This window comes from Amblyomma americanum, chromosome 11 (assembly GCF_052857255.1).
Source record: "Amblyomma americanum isolate KBUSLIRL-KWMA chromosome 11, ASM5285725v1, whole genome shotgun sequence".
Taxonomy (NCBI): domain Eukaryota; kingdom Metazoa; phylum Arthropoda; class Arachnida; order Ixodida; family Ixodidae; genus Amblyomma; species Amblyomma americanum.
Window position 1 is genome coordinate 84,632,003 of NC_135507.1, and position 24,262 is coordinate 84,656,264.

Below are 24,262 nucleotides of genomic sequence, written 5' to 3' on the forward strand. Positions count from 1 at the left end.
TTATACCATTGTCTGATAATTATCCTCTGCCCGCATGTTTTACAAAACATGCGGTCAGAGAATAATAATGAGACAATAGCATCAGACATGCGGTTTCGGTGCCATTCTGAAACCACCTTCTTCTCTGTAAAGCCCTTTCAAGAGCAAATATACGTGGTAGCTGACTGAACACGCTGACCACAATCTTTTTTAATAAGGAGCCTTCGCTTTCTCTCCTTCCCTAAGCATATATTGCATTATGACACGGGAATTATTGTCGCACGTGGCCATAATGACCATAAGAAGAAGAAAGAATTAAGTGTCACGCTCAGAGCCACAATCATCATTATTCAGCGTCCCTCCTTTTATGGTCTGAGCAGCTGCGAGCGCAATGGAACGCCACAGGTCGCCATTGCCTAAGAGCTATGATCCCTGAACTAAGAGAAGCCTAATACCCACGGTGCTACGTCCCGGGATCTGGCACACACCAGGAAGGGATGAAGCAAGACTTGGACATCCTGTCGGAGGGTGAACTGAGCCCGTGAGTTCCCGAACGGAAAACGTCATGGACATAGGATACGTCAGAAGAGCTACTATGGGGGCTAGTTGATATTTCGTTGGAAGGGTATTTAATCGTGAGGGATCGCCGTGTGTATTTGTGTATGTCATTTGCGTGCCAGTTGGCGCTTTCTAAGTCTTACGTAGGATGCGGGTTCGCCATGGCGGATAATTCAAAACAATATTTAACTTCCTTAATTCTGGGAGGGAAGGAGGAAAAACATTTATTAGGTTATAGTTTGTTGTTTTCCTGAGTGGAGACGTCAGCCCAGGGCTCCATCTGCCGCCACGATCTTGCAGTTGCGCTAGAGCAGCCATCGCTGGTCTTGCTCGTCAGAGCGGTCTCAGGAAGAAGGTGCTCTCAGTGCATGGCACCGTTGACCACCGCTATCTTCTCGGCACGTTCGATGAGCCGGTTCAGGCCGGTCCGCTCCGTGCTGCACAGGGCATCTTTCCAAGAGAAGGGGGGAGGGGGGGGGGGAGTATGAAGGAGGACTATGCTGCGCAGGCTCAAACGGAGTGCTGGAGTGTAGTTCGGTGGGTTTGACAGCTCCGACATTTTTCTGGGTAGAGGGTGGGGAAGAAAAATGCTTGTGATAATGGTTAGGATACGTGTGAGTCTGAAGTTGCCGCCATGCCACAGCTTCGTTCGAGGAGACTGACATAGAATCTTCGCAGAAGAGATTGCGAAAAATCACTGAGAATAATTTAATGCAGGTTATGCTAACATTTTAGCGCCAGTACTCTAGGATGCGCAGGAAGTAGGACAGGAGAGGAGGGCGCCCCACGCGACAGTCTTTCTGCGGTGAAGTTTTGTAGCCGACGTCATACTATGCTGATAGTGGAAACTAACGCTTGACCTCCTCTGTAAAGGCAGTGTTGTGAAGGTGAACCTAGGCCAATTTTCCACACGCTCTAAAAGAGAGCAATAACTTGGCAGCATGCTGATATCTTTACTGAACCGCCTTCATTGCTATTCCCAATTTTGCGGGATTTTTTGTCATGTTTGTGCTGTGTTTAGTCTGAACTTTAGATGGTCAAGTTTGTAATACAGCTGTTATCTGCCGTTTCTTGTTTTCTCGCTGTATTATGCTGCTATGTAAATCTCCAAACCTTCTGGATTTATGTTTGTTTCACACGTTTAGAATTACGAACTTTTTGTTCATATTTATAACAACTTCCTCCAATGTCCAAATTAGGGCGCTGTTAAGGTACTGCAGTTGATGTATTCACATAAGAGGTCATGACTATCAATTTGCTGTATCCCTGAGGCAGAAGGCATAAAACAATTGTATGTTGCCAGTACAATCCTAAGACGCAGAAACTTCGAGGGTAGCACAAAAGCCTGTATTTTAAATTTAGGATAGCGCAGCAAGCTATGCAAAGGAAAATGGTAGATGTAACGTTAAGAGGCAAGAAGAGCACAAAATAGGTAACAGAACATACACTTGTTTATATCCCAATCAGATCAAGAACAGGAAATGGGCGCAGTGAAGACATGTAATGCGGATTGCAGATAACCGATGGACGCTCATGAATATAGAGTGCGTTCCAAGGAAAGACAAGAGGAGAACAATTAAAGTGGTAGGGAATCAGGTGGGCGGATGAGACTCAGAAGCTTGCGGAGACTGATCAGCCACACCTGGCACAGAACATTGGATATATGTAGGAGACACCTAATGTACGGAAGGTTTTTTTTTTGTTTTGGGGGAAAGGAAATGGCGCAGTATCTGTCACATCTCGGCGGACACCTCGACCGCGCCGTAAGGGAAGGGATTAAGGAGGGACTGAAAGAAGAAATGAAGAGGTGCCGTAGTGGAGGGCTCCGGAAAAATTTGGCAGTCTGTAGATGTCCACTGTTCTGCAAGGGGAAGGGGGGGGGCAGTTATGTGCTTTTTCTTTGCTTTCGAAGCTCCCGAAAAATTGAAAATTGGTCTTTATCGGTTGATGAATTTGGGCTGCAGATGATGATGTTGTGGGATACTGAAATAATATCAGCTGGTTTTTGGGGAAGGAAATGTCGCAGTATATGTCTCAAAAATCGGCGCACACCTCAACCGCGCCGTAAAGGAAGGGATAAAGGAGGTACTGAAAGAAAGGAAGAAAGAGGCGCCGTAGTGAAGGGCTCCGGAATAATTTCTACCACCTGGTGATCTTTAAGGTATAATGACCTCGCACAGCACACGGGCGCCTCAGCGTTTCGCCTCCACCGAAACGTGAATGTAGGGGCAGGGAGCCGGTTTGAACCCGCCGCGGTGGCTCAGTGGTTAGGGCGCTCGGCTACTGTTCCGGAGTTCCCGGGTTCGAACCCGACCGCGGCGGCTGCGTTTTTATGGAGGAAAACCGCTAAGGCGCCCGTGTGCTGTGCGATGTCAGTGCACGTTAAAGATCCCCAGGTGGTCGAAATTATTCCGGAGCTCTCCACTACGGCACCTCTTTCTTCCATTATTCTTTCACTCTCTCCTTTATCCCTTCCCTTACCGCGCGGTTCGGGTGTCCAGCGATATATGAGACAGATACTGCGCCATTTCCTTTCCCCAAAACCAATTTTTATTATTATTAGCCGGTTTGAGCGGAGCATGTTTCATCAATGTTGTAATCATCGTCGTGGTCATGGCGGCGTACTTCCACGGAAACATTTTTCTTTCCTCCGTTTATGCACTGAAGCTTCTCGGGCGAAATCCTGAGCGGGGACCAGAAGCACAAGCATCGGCAGCCGAACGACGTGCCGCCCCTGAGCCTGGCGCTCAACCAGGCTGTCGCCCTGGTCGTCCTCGGAGCGCTCGCCTCTCTCGGCGCCTGGCTGTTCGCTGAGCCTGACGTCATCGGTGCGCCTCCGCGCAAATGCTCAGCCTGCGAGGTGAGCTTCTCCCATGGCGTTGCGCTCAGGACCACGACACTATTCGTTATTTGAAACATAAAAACTGCGCTCGAGATTCGACACACAGTAAATGTAAACGGGACGAGCGTCGACATTGGTCAAAAGTTTTCTGAAACCACGCTGCCTTCCTACCAATGCCAACAGTGGGCACGTGCAGCAAATGCTGGTGACAGTCAATGGCGCCCACGCAATCACCCCGCCCAGCCGATAAATTTCATCTCCTTATCGAATACAGAGCTTGAAATCTCGCTAACACACTTGTCCGGACAGTGCTGCGATATATTCGAGGCTTCAAGGATTTCTCGCGCCGGTTGGCCTTTTGCAATAGCCGAGGAGTTTTGTCAACCTGAAAAACGCTGCGCAATCGCTATCGTAAGGTTCGCAGCGTTCTGATCGACGTTTCTCGGTATTCGATTCCAACGACTCCTCATGTTCTCATGGACCTTGTCATTGTAGGGTTCGTCTGGCATACAGAAATCAGACCGCAGCTAAACGCATATTCAAGGGATACTGCGCTCGTTTTTCATAGCACATACATACTCTTGTGGTTGATGCCACGTTCACCGCATCTACTTTATCATTGTTCGTTAATACACAAACTAGACAGCTTGCACGGTGCGTTTTACTTCTCTAATTATCTTTTCTTGTGAAATTTTTCGCCCATCCCCATATCACGCTCCATTAGTATTCGCAATTAGGGCTGCAGTAAGCTAGGTGGGCGGATGAGATTAAGAAGTGCGGGTATACGGTAGCTGCAGCTGGCACAGTTAATCGGAGAGATATACGATAGGGCTTTGCCCTGTAGTGATAGTAGTCAGTCTGATGATGTCGACGAATTTGAGGTCATGGTGAGAGTCCTTAGACCTGCTGTGGGCGCAGCTGAGACGGTGATAGCCTCCGCATGTCAGAACTTGTGCTAATAATTCCAGATCATTAGAAGCCTCGTCGGGGAAAAAAATGTGTCGTCGGCCAGGGAATTCGTCGATTGGCTTGAATGAAGCGACGTCACCAGATAATTCCCACTGTCTCGAGTGAGGTAACGACATCAGACCGGACCTGACGTCGCTAGATCAAAAATGAAATCACTTTTGGTGAAAGCATCAACAACTTCTAATGCTATCGCATTGTCTACACATATTGCCACAGGCCCAATCAATCCAGTGGCGCCATACCACGGCTGAACTGTTTTAGATGGGACTTGCCTTGCCTTGCGCTGTCGAGGGGCTAGCGGTTTTCGTCTTCTTCCTCGCTCGAGCTCTCTGCTGCCCTGGACGCCTAGCACGCCTAATTAAACCTGGTTTTGAGTGCTTCGACCGTTTATCAGTGACAATATTGTACAATCTAAACAAGAATATGCCCATATGGGATTAAAGGTGGTAAGCTCCCTTTTATGGAAAGGATGTGCGCGAGAGGACACCATACTCCCGTTTTACTCCTTTCTGTTCATAAAGTATAAAAGGGAGTGCGTAGAGCACACGGTATTCCCTTTTTACTCAATTCTGTTTAGTCTGTAAACAGCAGTGTGCTAAAGGACAACATACGCACTTTTAGGAGGGTTTCCTCTTACTCATCACATTTCGAGATTTCGTGAGGTCTCCTACCACCCTGAGATCACAGCGCCATCTGAGGCAGCAACTAGAAAACAGCACATCTCGCATTGAGACTTGTAGCGCCATCTACATTAGCATCGTAGAAGCAGCCACCTGCCGCGTGCCAATGGTGACGCCACGGTCCATTATGGTGGGACTATGCGAGTATGACGTCAGGGGACGAAATGGTGGCGTAGTTTCGGTTTATCGAATTCAAGATGGCGGTCATTAAAATTGATTGTGCACTCCCATCGCGTTCCCCCTCACCAAAAAATATCCTATAACGGGTGAAAGAGAAGTTTATTGAACACGGGCCTGGAAGGGACAAATATTAGGTATGGGCAACCTAAATATAATGAGAAACAACAAGCTCCCGCCTGCACCACTAACGTATAACAGCCTTATTCCAATCTTAAAATAAATGAAAAGGCCCGAAGGCAATGATATACTTATGTCACCCGTAGGTGGGGAAAATTGAAAAAAAAATGAAGGGGGGGGGGGGTAAAAAGCTACATAGCGACCCACACCCGGGGGAGCGGGCCCCGAGGAGACTTCCCTGATCTCCCCTGGGACGTAGTGGAAGGGGTTGGATGACGGTTATGGGAATTGGGACTTGGGTTGGGGTTATGGGAATTGGGAAGGGAATGGGGACTGCGAGTTTTGGCTCTGATCCTTCATTCGTCTCGACTCCATTGCTGGCCTGTCTGGCCAGAACAGGGAGAGCATGGAGATTGCCCAATGGTGCGGCTCCACTCACGGGATGCCCGACCACCAACAAACGCAACGGGCTCCGACCGCCGGAGACAGGAAAACCTAACCTGTGGTCAGCTACCTCGGGCTCCTCCACGACTTTGAGGGTTTGTTTCGGACCTGCCAGCTACTAGCCGTCGAGTGCTTTTCCCGGTTTTTCAGACTCCGGAAGTATGAGTGGTGTTGTCCGGCCAGTAGAGGCTTAGGTCGTCAGCCTATCGACCCTCCGGCTCTCGGCGCCATGACGCAACACCTCCTGGGAGACCCACCTGTGCTTCCAACCAACCGACCGTACACTTATTTTCTCCCCTAGCTTGCTCCACGCCTACTGAGGAGGGAGGTCCAAGGCCGGGCGACCGCGCCACTAACCAAGAACATGGCTTAAGGTTAGATGACCGGGCCTTCTCCGCCGGTACTCCACAACATCGACGGTTTTTGCACTGGTCGTACTGCGCACCCCTTACCTCGGCGTCTCGCAATGGCCCCCTCGGCACCGTGGTCAGCAGTGAGGCTACCTCCCCGAGGACATCGATTCCGAGGAGCCTGGCTGCTGTGACCCCCCCCCCCCCCCCCCCTGCGCGGACCTGGCCTCTCCGTAGCCAGAAACCGGCGCGTCGGTCGCCAGCCGCGTACGTCCCCGCGTGCAGAGGCTAGTTGCATGTATTTAAAAACCTGTTGACTTTTCACATGCCTTCCGCGCCCGGATTCCGTGGGTCCAGCCTGATGATATAACCAGGCCTGCCTCCGCTCAGGCATCGAACCTCACGGGCGCGAATGGCCCTCACAGTCGCTTGGGAGTCGCTGCCACTCCCATGGTGTTTTGCATTCCCACAGGATGGGCCCCAACCCATCCGCACCGCTTGCGTTGCACCGGAACAAAGGCTAGTAGCCGAAACTACGCCGGCCCGTATCTGGTGGCGGGAGAGGGCCACGGGCAGGCCGCACAGTCGGATTCCCCCCCCCCCCCCCCCCCCCGCCTGGAAGTGACAGCCGTCCCTCGCTCAAACAAAAGATACTGTACGGCGACTAGTGTCGCCCGACACTCACAATAGATGCACTACGGCGACGAATGTCGCCCGAAACACATAAAAGATACACTACGGCGAATAATGTCGCCCGACACACATAAAAGTTACAATACGGTGAATAATGTCGCCCGGTACACACAAAAAAAGATACAATACGGCGAATAATGTCGCCCGGTACACACACAAGAAACACTAGTGTCCAGAGAAAGTTCCAAAGTGCCCATAAACGCGTGGGAAGCACGCGGAAAATCGCACACCAACTCTGCGCACACACGTCGCGCACATCACTTGAGCGATGTGTGTGCACATGGCAGGAGCCGCACCGTCACACGGTCCGCGCTTGCGACGATGAAGCGAGTGCTCCACCGTCGCAGGGACTCGGACAGCGAGGACGCTGCACATTGTGCGCAAATCAGGCAGGCTGAACCCGCCCATTCGCGTGGGAAGACGGAGAGCGCGAGCGACGGTCTCCGTCTTTCCCGCCCAGAAAGAACCGCCACAAAGTGTGGCCAAACGACGCGTGAATGTGCGCGACGCGAGCGACGTAGTAGAGCGACGCGCGCACTGATGATCCTATGACCAATGCGCGCTCGGACAGCGACAGGCGAAAATGCGCTGCTACTGTCAGGCGTTGCTCTGCTGTTGCTCTTAAGTGCGTCCCCGGAGGAGAGGAACACTACGCGCAGCACTTCCACTGCCGAGACCCACTCCACATCGCCCAGCAGGTCTGAAGTAAAGGCGCCGAAGCACAGCAGGGCGCCGGACAGCTCGCTGTAACTCGCAAAAAGCCATAAAAACGCTACGTAGCTGTCCTCGTCCCGCAAGAACAGGGACACGTCTTCAGCGGACACCTTCACCTGGCCTTGACCCGGCAAAGGGAATCCGCGCACAGGTGGACACTCTGCTATGCGGCGAAGGAGCGGGTCCAATCATAAAACAAACAACACAGGCGACAAGGGACAGCCCTGTCTAATGCCGCGCTCTATACATTTAATGGGGTCGCTCAACTCCCCGTTAAAAAGCAGCCGAGCCGTAAGGCTGGACTACAGCTGCTCTAAACGCTCTACAAACTCCGGCGGAATGCCGAAAGCTCCGAGAACGCCAAAAAGGTATCGGTGCTCAACTCGATCGAAGGCTTTCGCCTGATAGGGTGAGACGAAACAGCCCGTTATTTCCGCTCTCGGAGTGAACGTGAACAAGTCACGAGTTAGTGCGAGAGACGAGAACACCGAGCGTCCTGGCCCGCCGCAGGTGTGCGCAGGGCTTACGAGCACCGCTAAAACCTTGCTCAACCTATTAGCCAGCAGTGACGCCATGATCTTATAATCTGTGTTTAGCAGAGTGATCGGGTGCCAAGCCTGCGGGTCAGATGGGCACCCGCCAGGCTTCAGGATGAGCGCTACATGGCTCTCTCTAAAGGACTCCGGCCTCTCACCGTCCCTGACAAAGGCGTTCACCATCCGGCCTGGTCTTCCCGGGGGATGTCTACCGGGGGCTTCGCGGCCTATTCCTCCCGGTGAGTGTCGGCCGGGGGCTGCGGATGTTCGTCTCCAGCGCCCTTGGCCGGCTCGGGTCCGGGCGCTTCGGGCTTCCTGGTGGCGGCCGCATCTGCATGTGAGCGCGGCCGCGGGCAATCCGCCGCTGCGTGCGACCCTTCGCATCGCCTGCACGCCGCTTGGCACCCGGCCGTGTCGTGGCCGAAGGCCTCGCAGCGCAAGCACCGCGGCTTGCGACACATTGCGCCTACGTGGCCCTCCTGTCCGCAGCGGGAGGACACCTTTCGAACGCCGCGGTAGTCGCACGTAGCGCGGAAGCCCATCACGGTGACGAAGTTGGCCACCGCCTATCGCATCTCCATGCGCACCAGCCGCTGCCCGTTGTCGACGTGCCGGCGGCTTTTCAGGAACGGCGGGGAGGCCTCGAGCACCTTACTGGAAGGGCTCAGTGCCGAGGCCAACGAAGCGTCGCCCACGTAGGGGGCAGCCGAAACACGGTGATGGTGACGGCAACAGCGCCCACACATGTGATCGGAACGGAGGCGCCATTCACAACGAAGGCGCCCTCTGCTAACAGCCTCTGCACTGCCACTGCCGAGGCTTCGGCGATGCAAAACTTGAAGCCGCCCTGGTGCTGGAGTGGCTCCAGCCCCTTGGGGCCAACAACAGCCTCGATGCCATCGACGATGTCGTCGGCCGAGGCCTCGGTTTTCAACACAAAGTTGGAACAGTGCGCCTTCGGGGGAGGAACGCGGAACGTCGGTTCTCCGGAGGAACTGTTGGTTGCCATGCTTGTGCCGGGACAGAGTTTGTGTAACGGGCCCCTCATTTCATTTTGCCTTGTCTTCTTGTGTGTGTATATATATATATATATATATATATATATATATATATATATATATATATATATATATATATATATATATATATATATATATATATATATATATATATATTGTGGCATAGAAATAAAACCGCTCTTAAATAATAGGTAAACATTTTATACACGGAATTACTAATTGAAGTGTTACCATATCGCAACTTAAGCCGAATTATTTTCCCACCTTGGCCCCCGAAACGCAGCAAATTCCGTGTGGGACGTATCTTTAGGGGGTATAACTCGACGACGGGTAGACATGCATCGCAATTTCTCCGATAGATTGCGCTAGGCGTCGATCGCTCGGCTAGGCGGCGTGCGTGCACGCGTAGCCGTAGGGTTCCTGGATGCGCGCCTCGCCCCCGCTCCGTTCAGGGTGGGGACATTCTTTGAAGGACCTGTTGCCGCCTCGACCGGTTTTCGTAGCCGCTGTCCGCCATTGCCTAGCCCACTCTCCGCGGAGCCGGCACGTGTGAACTTCGCGCGTCCGCCTGGCCGTGGTTTTCGGCACGGAATGCCTGGCTGCTGTGTGCCGTTGTGCACCAACCATTCTAGAAATGGCTGGAAGATGTATCACTTTCCGACAGAGCCGAAGAGAAGACTTCTGTGGATCGCAAAAGTCAAGCGTGATAAGTGGCAGCCGACGAAGGGATCATGCGTGTGCAATGTGAGTATTATGAGCTTCGCTTTTGTATTTAAAACTTACTGCCGTGCATGTAATAACCGTGCTCGGAGTCCATCATTTTGTAGTGTGCAAAAGTGTGCTCAGAAGCAGTAGAAATACTGCCATGTGACACGAGCCAGTGTTCCGTGCCTGCATCATCAAACTGTACGATGCCAGCATTTTTATATGGTTCTAAAACACATTAGACGTGAGCCCAGCGCTGAAAGAATTATGCGTTGATGCTCCCGGTTTCGCTCCTTTATAAAGGTATTACAAGCTTCACGCTTTTTTTTGTGGTTCTGACATTGCCTGCAGGCCCACTTTGAAGAGAACAACTTCGAGCAAAATCGTGCCGACGGCTGGAAAAAGCTGAAACCAAATGCTGTACCAACTGTGTTTCCCTTTCGCGGGAAGTACCGCCAATAATTCGTATCATCGTTGCATGCACCAAATACTCGCCTCTGCATTATTTTGAAGAACTTCACCGGCACTAATGCATTCGAGCTTGCAATCGCTTGCATAGATCTAATTACGACAACGGCCATTCTTGTTTGTGCCACCAACTTATTTTGTTTTGTTATTGCAGCTTTGCCCCAGAAAAGGAAGCCACCAAAAGAAAGGATGGGACCTCCGGTGCCATCTGGGGCATGTGAAGGAGAAAGCGTGCCGCCGTGTGAAGATGATGCTTCTGTAACAGCTGGAATCTCATGGGATAAAAGCAAGGATCCAGCCTCGGGGTTACTGACCAGCAACATCGATCTGCCTCTAGAACAGGACTGCTGCCCAGAAGCAGGCAGCCTCAGCCATTCGCCAAGTGATGGAAGCAATGCGCAACGAATGCAAGGTTGGTCCCCTGCTGCACTGTCTGGAGAAGATGATCTACAATCTGCTAATATCTCGCACGCAGAGCTAAATAAGCAACTCGCAGATATGAAAAGGTAGTACAATCAACTCCGTGACGCGCACAGCAAGGCAAATGCAACAATTCAATGCCTTAAAAAAAGGTGCAAAAGCTAGAGCGTAATTTAGAAAATCTTGGAAAGCACGTGAAATTCTTGAACAAAGATCAAGTGGAAGCACTTTCTCGAAATAGCAACCAAGGCAACACATGGTCACCAAAAACAATCCGGCAAGCACTGCAGATAAAATTCTCATGCGGAACCTCGGGTTACGAAACAATCAGGAAACTCGGATACCCACTTCCATCCAATAGGACTCTTGCGCGTCGCCTCCAAGGCCTAAGTTTTACGCCGGGGATCCTAACTGAGGTGGTTGAATTGCTAAAGATGAAAGCAGAAGGCATGCAGGATGTCGAGAAAGACTGTGCCTTATTCCTCGATGAAATGGAGATCGCTCAAGGATATGAGCTCGATCGGGCTGGAGACGCTGTGTATGGGGGGAAAACCTTGCCTCTAAAGCCAGATGAGCCTGCTCGCCATGCCCTGGTATTCATGGTGGGCGGCCTAACTCAGAGATGGAAGCAAGTAATTGCATACCATTTCACTGGTAGTCACGTAGATGGTCCGACCCTCAAGGAGTGCGTTCTGCAGATTGTTGAACTTTGTGCCGACATTTCTCTGAGAATCCGCGTCGTGACTTCGGACATGGGAGCTTCAAACCGGGCGATGTGGCGAGATCTTGGATTTACGAGTCACAGAAATTCTCGAACACTTTGCTCAATACCACATCCTTTCCTTGAAGGTAAAGAGCTATTTTTTACTGCGGACGCAGCACACGTGCTGAAGAATATCAGGGGCCAGCTTCTGAATTCATCTGTTTTTACTCTTAGTGATGCAACTGTATGTCAACATGGCTTGTCATCTAATGAAGTAAGAATGGGTCATGTACGCGCTGTAGTAGAGTACGACAGTGACAAAGAGCTAAAAGTCGCGCCAAATCTCTCAGAGGCGCATGTTACTGGGGGTCACTTCACCAAAATGAAAGTGGGAGTAGCTGTGCAGTTCTTCAGGGAGGCTCCTGCCGCAATCCGACATTTGGTGAGGCATCAAATTCTGGGTCCAGAAGCGGAGACTACCGCATGGTTCCTCGAACTGGTATCTAAGTGGTACACAATTATGTCTTCACGACACCCATCAACCGCTCTAAGCCTTGAAAACAGGGAGAAATACCATTCAGCCATCGGCACACTTATGTTGGCGCTTGAAACCTTTCAAGGTATGAAAGCAGGTAGCACGCCTCAGTGGAAACCGTCTTAAGCAGGCCTCGTAATATCAACAACAGCCGTTGTTCGACTTCACGATACTCTCCTAAAGAGCGAAGGCTATAAGTTTTTTTTAACTAGCAGGATTCTGCAGGACTGCCTCGAAAACCTATTTTCTGTAGTACGCATAAGGAAGCCGGTTCCGAATGCGTATGATATGAAGTGTGCGTTGAAGCTTATTTGCGTGAGTCAGTTTTTGCACACACCAACGACAACGAACTATGAAGTCGACGATGGCCAATACCTTGTTGACATGCTGTCGAAAGGCCTGAAGGAGCACACCGAAGCCGAAGTGGAAGACATTGACGACGCGGAAATACCTTATCATCAGCTGATTGTGCCATCCTGTTTCACATTGGTGGCTTTCTGGTAAAAAGCTTCATCAAAGCGGTTAACTCGTGTGGCCAGGGCAAGGCCGCAGTCTTGGGGTCCAGCAGCAGCGAGCATGCATATTTAACTGCGCTCAAGGAATATGTTTGCGATGGCAACAACCTTCACTATCCGAGCAATGCAGTCATGAGCACTCTACAGTCTTGTGAGGAGCATTTCAGGGGAATCACCACTTGGACGGATAACGCGCTCACCATGAAATCGCCAGTGCGGGTCGTAACTGCATATCTGAACAAAATGTTGCGACCCAATCTCGAAACTTGCGAGCAGCACAAGGAAGCCGTCCAGAAGATGCTGATCTCAAGCTACGCACGGCTGCGGCTGCGCATACACCTTCGTAAGGTTGGAGCAAGAACAGTCAGTGGAAACGCAAGTAAGACATGTGCAGGAGCAAGCCTGCCGTGAACTCTGAAATTGCCCTGCAGTGCCCTGTACATCGCCGCAACATATCCCCTTTCATATTACCTTAGTAGCAGTGGTATTTTTTTTGCTCCTTTCTTCAATACCATCTCGACCTGCATTTTTAATTGTTTTCTGTAGTGTATTACCTTGTATTTTTACGCTGCAGAGCTCATTTTCCCCTTCATGCTACAACAGCATCCGAATAAAATCGTTCAAAAGTTTGCTCGGTGTGTTCAATGTGTCTGTTTTAAACTGTGTATTCGAAGCTAGTGTGAAATTCGCTGCTTAAATTTATTCCCCAAGTCTTACATAAATGCCAGAGTTTTCGTTCATTAGGTTACTTCCATTCATTCTTTCAGCAATTGAAGTTCATATCTTAATTAATGTCCCATAGTGACAGTTTAGCAAAAATAAAATTTTGTCAGCCCGCCTTGCCTTGGGAAGGTGCAACACCTAGAGCTCGCATAGGCTAAAGAGAAGCTCACACCATGCCAGTAAAAATAAGTGAACTACAGCATCTGGCATACCGCGAGAACAGAGCGATTCACGTCGCATACTTTCTAAGCGAACAACTACTGCACTGTGTTTCGAAGCAAAACACGCTGCATTCGTGAACGATATCATGTCGCAGCATGGGTTGAGCAAAACTGTACCATGAAAAAGTTAGCTTCCTTGGTCTATTGTTTTGTCCTGCCCCCTCTTCAAGTAATTTTATCAGCACGAAACGTGCACGCGGGCGAGAAACTAGGGGCATAGTCGTATGCTTGCAGCGCGCTCCCTGAGAGAGGGCTATGCAATGGCGGACGCCGTAGCAGACGACGCGGTTGTCCTCACCCTCAACGGAGCGGGGCGAGGGCGCGCATCCAGGCACCCTACGTAGCCGAGCATGGTGGCAATCCACGCCGTTTGAAAGGGTACTATATGTTCTGTTTCTCGCGACGAGCGGCGCGTTTTTCTTCGCTTTCTTAGTCTAGTAAACCAAACAGCTAACGCTCGCTACTTCAACGTCTTCCAGACGGGGACGGCCTTTTATACTCTTTTCTGTTTAGAGTGTAATTAGGTGAGCCTGTGAATCTTTTGCACTTCTGTCGGTTTCTGCCGTAATAAGGGGCGTCTCATCGAAACGCAGGAGGCCGAGGCGTTCCTGAACAGGGTGTCCGAGCCGCGGGTGTCGCCGTGCGACGACTTCTACGAGCACGTGTGCGGCCGATGGGGCTCCGCGCCGTCCTTCGAAGCGGCGCTGACAGCCGAGGGTCATCGTGCCCTGCGCGACGCCCTCACCTCCTACCCACGGGGCTTCACAATGGCCTACTCGACGTTCGAGAAGCTTGCCGCTTACTACCGCTCTTGCTACATGGTAACCTATAGTTCGGTTTATGGGGGTTTAACATCCCAAAGCGGCTCAGGCTGTGAGTGACGCCGCAGTGGAGGCTCACGGAAATTTCGACCACCAGAGGTTCTTTAACGTGCACTGACATCGCACAGTACACGGGCCTCTAGAATTTCACCTCCATCGAAATTCTACCGCCGCGGACGGTATCGAACCCGCGTATTTCGGGTCAGCAGTCGAGTGCCGTAACCACTGAGCCACGGAGGCAGCCCCATGGTAAGATATAGTTTTCACGTGAGGTCACGGGCGCCACCTTTCGGTACTGTGGCTAGCTTCCACAGTGTACGCGGGAACCGGTTGGGAAGGGCAGGCTGACAAAGCGCTGAGGCTTTCGCTGCGCTTTACGGATTCAGAGATGGTGGAAGCTATGACTTCGGTGAAAACTATGTGACCCGCATAACGCTCGTGTTGCATCTATAGACGGTCTTGAAATTATAGCCGTACCGTTGGGATTTTTTATTGAACGCAATGGAATGTTCGAAGCAAGCGTGATTGATTTCGCGTGGTTCTACAGCTCCACATGCTTAGATGCCACAGTTGACAGACAAACAGATGGCACAATATGAATTAGATAAGCGCGCAAAGTTCAAGCATGGATTTAAGGGAGGGGAGGAACCAACATTTAAAAGGAGCCAGAACTCAAGCTAAAAGTTTCTAAAAATAGCCACACCATTTAATCTAGCGCCAAATTTGTTGCCAAACAGCACAGAAGCGATATTGTCAATACAGTTGTTATTAAAAAACAAGACAAAAGTCCCTGTATCAACGCCACAAACAGAACAAAGAGCACAAGATGTTCGCCAATTTGCTTCGCCTTCAAGCCACGTGTACGTTGAAAATAAATAATTATTAAATGATCAGTGCTCGTAGATCCTGATCTTTCGAGAATAGTTTTGTCATATCTTAGACAGTAGTTGAGTCGGGGGTTGAAGCTGTTTTGGATTGAAGCCGTTGACCGAACCCCACTCGTGCAATCGCCATTAGCCAGTCTAGTTTCTTTTCGTAGCACGTCAGTTTTTTGTCAGATTAATGAACACAGGACAACACGCACTCAGCATCAACTTTAGAAACTAACTGGAAATTCGCAATGTGCCCTTGCGTCATGTGTGGAAAAGGGCATTCGCCGCAAGTGTCTTTGAACGATGCCGCGGATGCTTGATAAAATCAAACGTGATACGTGGTAAAGTGCACGCTAATTGTTTGCAGTTGCCATATTTCTCACTCCGGCTCGATGGAGGAACATCCAAAATATGAAGCTGCAGCTTCAGTATGCATTTACGGCTCTTCGCGCTTTGTATGTCACCAGGATTGATGGCATGCTGCCCCTGAAGCGCACACGAGGCGTTCAGAAGCAGCTGCAGCAGTTGTATCCCCATTTGCCTCAAGAACTGGACGCAGCACTCTCAAATGGCTTCTTGGTCTAGTGAAAGCATCTCTCTGAAGATGTCCCCTTCTATAGAGTCGCGCTGCGCAGGCGTGTAAGCTCTCTAACTCCCTAGGCTCCCTATAGTGGCCCCATTCTCTACTGCGGTTATGGTGCGGTAAAAAATGTGGCCAGCAAATGTGCCAAAATAGATGTTCAAAGTAGCCGGAAAGTAGCCAGGGAGCCAACTTAAACTTTTCATTGCCAGGCTGGGTTCTAAATAGCCAATTATTTGGCGCTAAGCAGTCACAAACGGCAACCATCCCACCCCTCTTCACCCCCATGCTCTTTCGAACGAAGCCACATTTACTTCCCTTTTTCTTGAGAATAAAGTTTAAACGATGCATGGTACACGTGAGACATATGGCTACACGGCACTCAGCGTGATTGGAGTAGGTCTGCTCTGAACAGCGCCTTCTATATTTCCGAGTGTTACACTGAAGTTCTCTTCGCGGAGGCAATGTAACGCTTAGGGTGCCGCTCGTTTCTCCATGCACAATTCTCGAACAATTAAAGTTTCGCCGAGTTTTCCTTGCGTCCAGATGACGGAGTGTTTGTTTAGATATTGGAGGCTCACATTTTTATGACCTTTCAAAAATATTTAAACGTAGAGTTCTACTCCACGGAACATTCAAGATTCAACTGGGCTAATACAATCCGATTACAAAATTGGTAGGAGTTTAACTTAATTAAACCATGCAGCTGTGCGGAGCGAGGTCTTCCTTCTTCAGTACGAGGGGACACAATCTCTGCCTTAACGGTATGGCGCGATATCTTGAGTGGGTTAAAGCCCATATATGCAGAATTGGTCATTCTGTACTTAACATTCATGGATCGCGGCAAGTCTTCATACCACTACCAGCGCATTGACGCAGGGTTAAGCCATGCGCCACTGCACTATGTACCTGTTTCTATCACAGCCACAGGTAGAGATTGAGACCCAGGTTGCTCTTTAAGATCAATCTCTCGAGCAGCTGACGTGACGCTCCTCCGGACTTACCCGGGATAACTCGGGTAAGCTAGGGTAGTAACTTAAGTTTCTGGGCAACGGCATAAGCTCGAAAGAACGTGCAGCTTCCCACATACGTTTTCGGAACTCCGAAATCAAGAAAAACTTCGATTTCCTCGCTGACTAGAAGCCCAGCCATGCACTGAGAGATGCACTGTACAGATCATCCGAGAACTACAGGGCACACCCTTCAATTCATGGCTGCATGCTTTGACTGCCAGTGATTAGGGTTTGTTGTTTTTTCGTCTTCCTTGCCCGATGTTGCTGAGCGTATGAGTGCTTTCGCACTAGTAATATGTCGAACATTCTGCTGATCCACACAGCACTTGCCATTTTCACAAACTATAAGGCGGCACTGCGCCCAATAAGTGTTGTTCCCAGCATACTGGTTTCATACCACTCTCAGGGAAGTTGCAAACCGAACGCATTCGTAGTGCAACTTTTTACTTTGTCCAACTTTCTCGCTCGCAGGACATGGAGAGTCGCCACGACATTGCCTATTTCGTCGAGCGCTTCTCGGAGACCACTGGCCTCCGCTGGGACACGCTCATCGCCAAGAGAAGCCCCCACGAACTGGTCGACGTCCTGGTCGCCATGAGCGCACGATTCGCCGTCTCAGTGGTCATCAAGGTCGTCACACTCGAGCTCAAGTACAGCTTCGTCGTGTCTCCGCTCGAAGACAACGAGCTGATCAGCCCGTCGAGGCTGACCGCGCTGCTTGAGAAGGCGATCGTCCTGGTGAACCGTTCTCTGGAGGGAGACCCACTAGGAATCACGAACCGAACGCAGGAACTCCACCGGAAGGTCCTGGAAGCATACAGCAGCCGCGACCGCAACGAGTCCAGGCTCTTGGGTGACGCCAAGACCGCCCTGCCCCACCTGGGACTCGGCGACACCGCGAGCTGGCTGCAAGCCGTCGAAAGACACACTCGCTTGAACGTCACCAACGACTCGACGGTCGCCTTGGCCTCTCCCAAGCTGCTGAAGACAAGCCTGCAGCTGTTCGCCCTCGCTGACGACACGGCCCGCTCGGTGTACCTGTTCGCGCACGTCGTGAATGCCGTCTCAGCCGTGTACGACCTCAACGTCAAGGTAGACGGCAGGGCGGACGTCGCCAGCCAGACGTGTCTGCTGCGGCTCAACGCCAAAGAACTGTCCGCTGCTCGGCGCTCCTTCGAAATCTCTACGCTGGCTTCGCAACGCACCGTGGTCGCCATCAAGGAGATGATGACCCTGGTCACGCTTCAGCTCATCAAGCGGGTGTCGCTCAACCGGCGCGTGGAGACCTCGGCGCGCATACTGCTTAGCCAGAGCCTGCGCTCGTACTCCTACAAGAGCGTCTTTTCGGGACCGTACCTCAACATGAGCCGTCTGGAGAGCGCCTACAAAGCGTTTCCAGCCATGCCTAACCTGTACCAGGAGAGTATGTGGCACGCGCACTTCCTGGTGCCCGAAGAACTGCTCGACACATGCGTGGACGGCAAGCTGCTCGCCGACGTGAGCCAGGAGATGTGCCTGTCGCCATACGTCCTGCTCCCGCCCATGGTGTACGGGGAGGCGGACAAGTTCTTCAACTACGCCTCTCTGGGCTTCTTCATGGCCACCAGAATCGTGCGCACCTTCCTCTCGCCCAAGGCGAGGACCGAAGAGGAAGAACGCGCCGTCAACTCGCTATTGGAGACGGCGACCGAGTGCCACAAGAAGGCGGGTGACGCCAAGCATGCGTCGGACGTGGTGGACGCCCTGAGCTTCGCCCTGGGGCTCCGCGCCACTCTCGAAGCTTACAGAACTTTGTCGACATCGGCGCTAAAGTCGGGGGAGAAGACCTCGCTGCTCCGGACGTTCTTCCGAAGGGCCTGCCTCACGGTCTGCTCAGAGTCGCCGTCGGGACACCGACCACACGGGGGCAGCTACGGACGCTTCAGCTCCAGACAGGCCTGCAACGTCGCCGTCAGGAGTATGCCTGAATTCTTCGTCGCGTTCCAGTGCAGAATCGTCCACAATATGAGCAGGAACGGCATCTGCACTTTATTCTAGTTTTTCTTAAGATAGTCCTCCGCATACGTACCGGCGAGATTCGCTTTTTAAAGGAGCTTCGGGGAGTAACGTTTGCGTGAAATGGAGTATTCGAAAACCTATACAAAATGGCTCTGTGAGTTGCTGCACCGCCCGTCGCCAATGCGACTAAGGCTCTGTGGTGAACTACAACCGCGTGGCCCTGTGTTTCATAGGTTTTGTCAAGTACAGAAAAAGTTAACTCAGAACAGCCTCACTTCTAGCCAACTTTGCGAAAGCTCACCTGTTTCTCTTCTGTATGCGTGCTGCAATTCTCGTGCTTATTTTAGAGAATGCGGGACTTTCGACGGGTTCATAAATCCGAAGGCGCTTGAGTGTGCTATCATTTAGTGACGACAATACATTACTCTTGCCTTTCAGCAACCAATCTATGTCTATTGGAGTATAGCGCCTGTCCTGTCTAATGTCAATGTGCGCGTGTTTTTTAGCGCTCTGTAACTTTAATTTTAATTTCATTAAGATATCTTCAAACTGGGAGGAGAAACTTTGTTTGGCTGTGATTTCGAACGATAAATGGATTCGATAATAGAATTAGGTCATTCACTGAAAAAAAAACTGTCGAATGCTAAAGATACGGACTAACTTGGAGCAGCCAAACCAGATGTCATGGCAGCGATGCTATGTTTCGCCATCTGGAACGTATATGGCCGACCCATCGTAACGCTGCCATTTCAGAGGCCAAATTCGGGGTGATATTGCGGAACATTCTACCTGTCCAAACCATTATAAGTTTCCAAGAGGTATAGTCACCGTTAAATGATTCTGGGGAAGACTGCAAAGGATGTAAGACTACAAATCGGCAGGCTTGGTGAGGGGAACGGCTGAGCGCCGGCTTCCTCCCCTCGCGGTGGGTTCACCGACATGGACTGAAGATCAATAACTGCACTATTTTCTGTTAAGAAATCCAAGCCAAGGTTGACGTCACGCGAAGACTGGTCGAGTGCTGTGAACGTTGCCAGGTACGATACTTCTCCGACCGTGACCATGGACCTGCTTGTGCCAGTCCGGCAGCACGAAGCTGCTGGCCCTTACAAGGCGCAGTTACCTTTTTCTAGTTGTGGCGAATGGCCCACTTAGAACAGAGTAGTCGGCACCGATGTTTGTAACAGCTACAACGGTCATGCCTGAATTGCTCGGGCAGAGCAGACCCACACAGCGAGGGAGACTCGCGTGCCACTCATACGGCTGCAACCAAGCGTCTGCAAAGCCTGTTTATTGGCCCAGATTATTACACATGGGCATTCACAATAGTATAGATGAAATTACAGAAGGCCATTCGATATGGCAGAGGATACGGCTGCTAGAACGACAAGAAGGGGCGTACTGGATAGACTAGGGCACCCATGCTTTTGGCGCACTGAGGACAGGACTTGAAAGATCGGCTTTGAAGCAAGATCGAGGTGCAGCCCATTCCGACGAATATGCACTTTTAATATCGTAAGAAAAGAAGGAAGTTCTAGGGCGAACACCATCAGGCGAACATGGGGCGCAATAGAAGAGGTAATTTACGTGCACACGGCAGGACCCGTCAGCAAGATATCAACGATAGCATGCACGGATGAGGAAGAGAAATTTGTTAATGCGGCTTCAGTTCGATGCCAGAAAATCGCCCCGGCTGAGGAAGCGGCGATAGCTTTGGCGACGGTTTCCAGGAATTTCTCGTGGGTTATTACAGATTCCCAGAGTGCCAGTCGTAACTATACAAGAGGGAGATTTGGTAAACAGGCAAAAAGAATACTCAGAACTAAACAAGATACAGACTTTAAGGGCACAGGGTAAGGTAAAATTAGAAAAAAATCGTTTTTTTTTCTTTTGGAATTTTAGAAGTTCAATTCTTTCTACACATGTTCTATGATCGCACTTTCCTCAGAAAGCCATATTTACGGCTGAAAAACGCTTTTTCCGAAACCAAGTAGTGAGCGGCCACGCCCCCTTTCAGGATTAACGTCAATTTTTTCAACCAAAAAGTCCACCACCTGATTTCAAAACTTGTATAAAATCAGCTACATATAAAAAATTGTCTGGCAACTATTGTACAGCTCCTCTTTTTTAGCCAAGACAATCTTGAGACGCTTTGCACGTTTTTTCCACGTTTCTGCAACCTTCATGCAGCTGCGTCCGAGTGCTATCCCTTTCGATCAGTATTGTAAATTGTGCCGGTGTTGATTGCTGCTGATAAGTTGAGATGCCCAGGGCAAAGAAGGCCTTCGTCAGGCGTGAATTTCACGGCAACCGCTACGCTCATCGTGAAAAAGCAAAAGGATGTCCACGACCGAATGAGATCCCGAACGCCGAACGCGCCAGCTCCTCGACATCGAAGCTTTCAAGATTTTCTCTGTGCTTCCAGGAAGAGGATGTGCTACAGAGCAGCAGCCAATATGCCTTAATGGACATGGACGGCATTTGTGCCGCAATTACACAGATTTGTGTGTGCAGAGAGTGCGGTGGAAGTGTTGAGCTCATCGAAATTGTGACAAAACGGGTAGGTGTTGCAAGCGTTTACAGTTTGAACTGTGAGGTGTGTAGTGCCGCACAACGATTTGAGACGTCGAAGAAAACTACTTCTGGCCTCTATGAAGCCAACCTCAGGTTAGTGTATGCCTTGAGGTCCATTGGTAAGGGAATGGCTGCAGGAAATATACTCTGTGCTATGCTAAACCTTCCTAAGCCGCCGACAAAGTTTGCGAAATACAATCAAGAGCTTCTAGGTCACATCGAAGCTGCTGCTCAGGAGTCGATGAAAAGGGCAGCTGACGAAGCTGTGCAGCTGAATGAGGGGGATAAAGACATCGCAGTTGCTCTTGATGGAAGCTGGCAGAAGCGAGGCCATACTTCCAATAACGGCATAGTCTCTGCGACCAGTGTAGACTCTGGGAAAGTGCTGGATGTGGAGGTTTTGTCTAAACGTTGTCCAAAGTGCAGCATCAAGGGTACAAACAGTGACCCCCTTCATAGAGAGGTGTGCCAAAGCAACTACCAAGGCACCAGCGGTGGAATGGAAGTCGCAGGAGCACTGAAAATTTTCGGCAGGAGTGAGGAGCTTCACGGCGTTCGATACGTCAAATACCTTGGGGATGGTGACAGCAAGGCTTTTATGGCTGTGAAGGCACAAATGCCATATGGTGATTCCGTTGAAATATCCAAGGTTGAGTGCATAGGGCACGTGCAAAAAAGGATGGGCACAAGGTTACGAAGGCTAAAAAAAGGAAACAAAGCAGGAAAAAACTCTGATGGAAAGAGCCGAGGCCGACTGACTGATGCAGTAATAGACAAGCTCCAGACGTACTATGGTTTGGCCATCAGAAGAAATGTAGGAAACCTGGATGAAATGCGAAAGGCCGTTTGGGCAACCTTCTTCCACTTATGGGCCACAGACGATGACCCATGCCATGGACTTTGCCCAAAGGGACCTGATACGTGGTGTGCCTTCAACAGAAGTAAGTCAGAGGGCAAGCCATTTTTCCACAAGGAGAGTTTGCCTGCATCTGTCTTGGAGGCTATCAAACCCATTTATAGGGAGCTATCGAAGGCTGAGCTCCTAGAGAAGTGGCTGCATGGGCGAACTCAAAATGCAAATGAGTCGTTCAACCATGTTGTTTGCGAACGCGCGCCAATGAATGTGTTTGTTAGGCTTCGGACCCTACGGATGGCAACACTGGATGCTGTTCTTTCATTTAATGATGGTAGCATCGCACGGGCCAACGTTTTGAAGGCGTGTGGATTGAACCCAGGGAGCAACACCATCAAGTGGCTGAGGGAAGCTGACCATAAGCGCATGTACTTTGCGGACCGAGCAACACGACAGCTTACAAAAGAGGCCCGACAGTCAAAACGACAAGCCGAAAAGCGAAAAAATGACGGCGACAGTGACTACGAAGCAGGGGGCTATTAAAACAATTACTATGGAGGCGTTTCTGCGAATAAAAAATGGTTTTCACATCTTTTTTCTCTTTACGCTCTATTATCTCAAAACAGTGTTTTTTCTTACAAAGGTTCCATTATTTCCAATGCCTTTCAAGACAGACGGCTGATTTTTTTTTTGCAATCATCTACATAAGTGTTGCCAACTACTGAACTAGAATTAAGCAATTTCACTGAGCAGTTATTCTGTTATGAATTTTGAAATGCGCAAAGAAAGGCCAGATTTGTGTACTACCGGAAAAAAGTTTATTAAAAATCGAATTTTCAACACATTTCAAATATTCTAGTTCAGTAAAAAGAGCACAAAATTTGGCAAACAATTATATATGTATTATTAAGCTACTGTTATTAGTTAGTGAGAAACATGTACCTCAACATGGCCTAAAATGCATGGGAAGTATAGGGCTTACCCTGTGCCCTTAAATCCACAGTCATATGGACTCCAGGACACTATGGGGATGTTAGTAAAAACAGCGGTCACACCGCTGCCCGCGCGGTATCACCCCGGGTTCGCCAACATTCGCAGGAACATAATTATTCTGAACCCCTGTGAAGCTACGCAGATTTACTCCAACATTTGAGAATAACGAGAAAACTATACCCTGAACCACGCAAAAAATTAAACAGGCAGCAAGAGGTCTTTTTATAGAAATTGCAATCGAATACTTATATAAATTCTGTCAAATTCAACTATTTGTTTCCAAATTCGTATGATCCGCACTGCGCCTTCAGCGGTGGGGTGGCTGACTTATACCAGATGGTATAGGCATACCAGAAAAATCCAGCTTTATCAAGATTCAGTAACTCAACAATTGAGGACTGGGAGGCGGCGTTGTCCAGCTCACATTCTCATGACCAGCTTTCGCTGATGAACCGGGCAAGAGCGGCGGCAAAAGCCAATGGGCTCCAGGAATGGGGGTTATCCCAAACATTCTATCGATTAAACGTTTCTCTCTCTCTCTGGCTAGGGTAAAGATGGACGGATGCCTGGCACAGTTGCCAGACCAGCTGTCCATTGCACCCCCCTTTCTTTATGGTAGAATGTAGAAACAGACTAGCACGGAATCTCAAATGCTTAATTGAAGTTCCCATCATAAGTACGCACCCGGGGTGGACGACGCTGACGGAGAGAGACCGGTCTTGGCGCTGGAGTGCCTGGAAGCGCGCTCACTAGTGCGCCATGGCACGCGTTGGCCTAAGGAGGAGTGCCTGGTGTCACAGGTTCATTTGACGACTCTTCCCTGGAATCTCCTGTTGCAGAGAGGCCGTGCATTTGTTGAGTGAGTGGTGCAGGAGCCGAAGTATCATTCGGTGGCTCATCTGCGCCTTCATCTGCGCCTTCATTCGATGGCCAAGTGGTTGAGCATCCGCCTCGCATGCGGGAGGTGCGGGGTTTGATCCCCAGTGCCGCCGGGTACCCACCTGTGATACAATGGGTACAAGCTTTCCCCTGGTCTGGTGATCGGCTTCTCTAGGGTGAAATGCTTGGGAAATTGGTCTTGGAACCTACCTTGAGAAATGGAAAATAACTTTTGTCATGGCGCTGTTTGGCCGTAGATGCCCTTGCGCCATAAAAATCCATAATTATCATCAATACTCTGCACCATC

At 50.3% G+C, this 24,262-nt stretch overlaps 1 pseudogene; it reads left to right on the plus strand.

Moving 5' to 3' along the window:
• Positions 1 to 9,743: 9,743 nt before the first annotated feature.
• LOC144110115 (uncharacterized) lies at positions 9,744 to 13,008 on the plus strand (annotated as a pseudogene).
• Positions 13,009 to 24,262: the final 11,254 nt, after the last annotated feature.